General features: G+C 44.7%; 1 protein-coding gene across 1 annotated transcript in view; it reads right to left on the bottom strand.

Annotated features, from left to right (window-relative positions):
* Window positions 1-1,238, bottom strand: part of LOC147007344 (NACHT, LRR and PYD domains-containing protein 12-like) — a 45,805-nt gene extending 44,567 nt beyond the window's left edge. The window contains exon 1 of the mRNA XM_085867290.1: window positions 1,120-1,238. The gene's annotated coding sequence lies outside the window, so the exon portion shown is untranslated. The remainder of the gene's footprint in view (window positions 1-1,119) is intronic.
* Window positions 1,239-5,000: the final 3,762 nt, after the last annotated feature.

The raw sequence follows: 5,000 nt of genomic DNA, 5'->3' as shown, positions 1-5,000 counted from the left end.
AGAAGAAGAAGATATATCAGTGAAAAATTCATTGCTGGAGTGAAGAAATAATTGTGGATGCTTACGTCTGAGTGTTTCGTTCACTCCTTGGTTCCAAGTAAAATAAAACTTTTCTCTGAAGTAAAGTAATTTTCTGTTGTGGACAGTGAATTACTCGGTGTCTGTCAGATTTTAGTAACAGGATTTACATTCGAGTCGGCTAAACGTAAAGAAATAAATTCCACAACAGCTTCAGGAATTCTACAACGATCATAAGAAAATACAGAATTCCTCAACAGCGGCATCACACACTGCTGATCTTGAATTGATTAGATGTTGGTCTGATAAATAGAACATGTCCTTCAATCCTGTAAAATCTCACTGTCTCATCCTGTTGTTCCGTAAACATTGTCAGACCCACCAATATATTTACACAGTCAGCAACTGCAAGAAGTTCAGTCTCTTGAATATTTCAGCATCACTGACATTCATGAACTCTCCTGAACCGACCATATCAGAAAACGGTCTACAAACCAAATTGCCCTCCAATCTTGTCCAGGATGCATATTTTCTTCCAATAACTCACTGCTGATCAAACTCCCAAATACAGGCTTCCCATGGACCTCTAATCTCTTTCTCCTATTTTTCCCCATTAATGGAATCTCTGGAATTTTGTTCCAGCACATTCTTCTCTCCATGGTTGAGGCAGGTGGTCCTCTCCCATCTCATTTCATCCTTCATCTCCCTCATCATATTTTCTCCCTCATAACATCCGAACACATAAAATCCTCTTTCAGGAACATGACTGTGTTTCTTTTTTCCTCTTTTCCTGAATTTATTTTCCTCACTCATGTCCCACTGTGGCCCCTCAGCCCTTCACCAACAGTATGTTGACTTTTTACCCTCTGTTACCTCACTCTACCAATTAGTTGAGATCTTACACATAAAAAATACAGTAAAACAGATAAAGTAACACTTTCTCAGATAAGACTGATTTAGCACCACAAGCAAAGTGCGAATATCGGGAATCCAAACTGGCCAACGCAAACAATGTGTAAACGGAGGTTTTGTTGTTTCGTAAAGTTATTATTTAAACTAGTTTTAGTCATGCCCTGGTAAATTATCCACACATTCACTTACCCTATTCGTAAAGAAACCAACTCGGTATCAAGGGTGTTTGGAAGCAGGCGTCGTGTGCTGGACTTCCCAATGTTTGAAAGCCTGGCACGAGCTTCAACCTGGACAAAGGGTACATGGGTTAATGTACGTGATTAGAATGATGGATAAATTTCCTTTCATTGTACAATAAAAACATATTGTACCACAGATTTTTGAAACAAGGTCAGGTGTTATTATAAAAATACATTTTAAAGCAATTACAGGTGTAAAGATGAAAAAAGGGGAAAGTTTTCCCCCAGTTAAGAGCACACCATGGGACGAGCATTTTGTCCTTAGATCTGTACTCCTCCAGTGTGTTTTAAGAGTTAGGCCTCAGTTACATTTGCTCTACGGCGAGGATAAGGCGGCCGTACGCCCTCTGAATTGACAGAAACGTGCGGCGACCGCAGAGAAACTGAGGTGGCCTCAGGGTGGCCCTACGCCGTTTGACTATATTTTACAGGACGTAGGGGCGCCGTGGAATGAAATCGCGGAGTTATTACGTTTTTTTTCATTTCTACGCTCGCCGTAGCAATTAGACAAGCCAAGCTATGACGTAGATGTGTTCCACGTCGACCGTACATAGGGCATACGGTGGGCTTGCATTTTCCGTGCGGCTGCCGTAAGCTCTTCCTAATGAAAAATGCATTTTCCCAACCCCCAAAAAATTGCGGCGGCCGCACTATTTACACGGTCGCCGTACGGTGGCCTTGCGGTCTGTGTGACTACCTGTGGGCAACGTAAGGTCGATGCACGGTTCCCCTACGCCCACCGTGTACCTACGTCCGGCCTCCGTGGAAGTCTGCGTCGACCGTGCGTCCACCGTGCGCTACCGCTAGAGATCGGAGTATAGTTGTTTGCCTATACACAGTGGTGCCCCCAGAATCCGAATTTAATTCGTTCCTGGAGGCTGTTCGGATTGCAAAAAGTTCGGATTCAAAAAATATTTTCCCAATAAGAAATAATGCAAAATGAATTAATCCGTTCGTGGACCCAAAGAAAATCCACTTTCAAGACACTTTAAACTGAAATTCCCCATGTTTAAGGTAAAATAGGATGAGTAAATGACCTTCGGTGGCGGTGTATTGTATGTAAACTGGTACAATCGCCACATCCAAAGGCCCACACAGGCTCGAGCTCCGGCCTGGGTTTCGATCGCTCGCGCACTCTGCGAGAGTGCTGCCCCCAGGGCAACTCAAACATGATGCCCCCAGAATCACAATCACTCATCAAACGCATCGGGCTGACGTAATCATGGCTATTAAAAATTACAACCGGTTTTGCTGTGAAATTCAATCCTTGCCCGACAGTCCGTCACACCAAGTGATCGGATTGCTTTTTTTGTTAGTAATTAAAACACAAGATGATTTAAAAAAAAAATGAAGGTGAAAACACGAGGTAAGGCCTGTCACATTTGGCTCGGCGCCCAGAGGGTCAACAAAATGTACGGACACGCGCAATTATAATTGCTTATAATTATAAAGCGGCCGCAGTATTTCCACGGTCACACAATGTAGCAGTCACACATGTTTATATTTTTCGGGTAGCCACACGGCGTGTTTATAAATTGTGGAGACCGAAAACGTGGGGGTGCCGAAATTTTTTGGGGGTTGGGAAAATTCATTTTTCATTAAGAAGAGCTTACGGCAGCCGCACGGAAAACGCAAGCCCACCGTACGCCCTACGTACGGTCGACGTGGAACACATCTACGTCATAGCTTGGCTTTGGCGAATTGCTACGGCAAGCGTAGAAATGAAAAAAGTTATAACTCCGCAGTTATAATTCCACGGCGCCCCTACGGCCTGTAAAATATAGCCAAACGGTGTAGGGCCACCCTAAGGCCACCTCAGTTTCTCTGCGGCCGCCGCACGTTTCTGTCAATCCAGAGGGCGTACGGCCGCCGTATCCTCGCCGTAGAGCAAATGTGACTGAGTACTTCCACCGACGAACTGAATGAACAAAGCGCGAAGATGCGGGTCGAACAGGTGGGGGAGACACGTGAACAAACATGAACGCTACGTTTTGTTCGGTTTTTTAAAATGTATTGGATTTTTAGAGCCAAACTTTCTCGAAAAAATTGTTCGGATTCCAATTTGTTCAAACAGCTTGGCCGTTCGGATTCTGTGGGACCACGGTATATTATAGTTATAGTATATTCAGTTATATATATACCTGTATATTTCTATTTCAGTAAAAAAAGGACTGGTATATATACCTACTCGTTACCGTCCGTCTGGCCGCACGTTCGCCTTAGGCCCCCCTGCGGTTGCATTGCCGGCACCTTGAGGTCTCCTTGCGTCTGCCTTGAAAATTATATTGCCGCCGCAGGGACTCCCTAAGGTCACCGTGGGACATCAAATCAAAGACCGTACGGCACCCCCACGTTTTCGGTCTCCACAATTTAGAAACACTCCGTGCGGCTAGCCGAAAAATAAAAACATATGTGACTGCTACATTGTGTGACCGTGGAAATACTGCGGCCGCCGTAGAATTGCTCGTGGCCGCAGATTTTGGAGACCCCACGGCCGCAGTAGCAAATGTGACCTAGGCCTTAGACAAACTACAGATCCCAGAATTACAGATTCCCGTTTGGATTCCCGACCAGACTACAAACGATTGGGTTGGTACTTCCTCGGTAAGGCCTTACATCACAAGTACCCCATTCCTTACATGGCCTCGAAGCTGTTTCCCATCTGCTTTTTGACAGAGTTTAGGTTCATGGAGGAGCTAAACAAGAAAGGGCAGCAAGTTCACAAACTTATGAGGGGCATGAGGGGGATGGATATACACAAGGAGGAATAACACAAAACCACAAACCAGTGGTCCAGAGTAACAGAATTGGAAACAATGAGCGTGTGCAGAATATATCATGGATGTGCATGAGTGAGAACATGAGATCATGACGTGCAATGTATTTGAAATCATCAAGCCAGGGGAATGGGGCTCACAGGATGGCGTAGGCCCGAGAGGTTGGCATGTTGTCATTCTGGAGTTTCACAGGCAGGATGATTAATCAGTGTGTGTGCCATCTCTCGGATGGACGTTAAACTCGGCGCCCCATCTACCAGTATTAGTTAGTGGAAGTTGAAGACACCACGGTGTCCCTTGTGAAGAGTAGGACTGTGATCGCCGACACGCTGAACAAATTTTAAATCCCTGTCCTCACCCGAGTTAAATGTCTGGCCTCGCCGACCGGTTCATGAAAGACCTGGGCCAAGATTTCCCCAGCCAACCCCACAAGAGCATTGGAATATTTGTGACCATTAAAGAAGTAAAATATAAAGAAGAAGAAAAAAAAGAAGAAGAAGAAGAAGGCAGGAAAATGAGAGAATGGACGCAGGGAGACGGTTCCTCATTCGAGAGAGCAAGATGATAAATTAATTGTTTCATCCCCTCCTCCCTCTTTTTCTCTGTTCATTCATTCCTTTTATGTTTGTCCCATTGTTAGCTCAACCTCACTCCTGTAAATAAATAAAAGGTAGTGAGGGATTGAAATACTCCACCCCATATATTTTCGTTTTGGTCACCAATGAACACAGTAGTTTCACCAAAACAGTTCATGACAGGTGAATCAAAGTGAGGTTTGTGTCGATGATCATGGGTTGGGGTCAAGTCTGCCAGTCTTGTAACCTGTGCCTTCGCCCTCCAACACTAACTCTCGAGGCACTTCTGCTGGTGCTTGCATACTCTTCATCAGCCTTGGAGAATGCAGTTCCTTTTGTCTGGTTTGCCTTGTTGGTCTTCACACTTATACCTGCAGATGTGATCGTCAAGGTGAGCAATTATCAGTTTCATAATGCAATGCCCTATCTATAACAAGAAAGGATGCTACAAAAAAAAGTTTGTATCTGCTGGTCCCAAA

The sequence above is a fragment of the Eptatretus burgeri genome, unplaced genomic scaffold (assembly GCF_056783735.1).
Source record: "Eptatretus burgeri isolate ZD-2024b unplaced genomic scaffold, Ebu_testis_v1 Ebu_testis_scaffold_289, whole genome shotgun sequence".
NCBI classification, from domain to species: domain Eukaryota; kingdom Metazoa; phylum Chordata; class Myxini; order Myxiniformes; family Myxinidae; genus Eptatretus; species Eptatretus burgeri.
The sequence above is the reverse complement of the archived record's forward strand: the minus strand, read 5'-3'. Positions and strand labels throughout refer to the sequence as shown.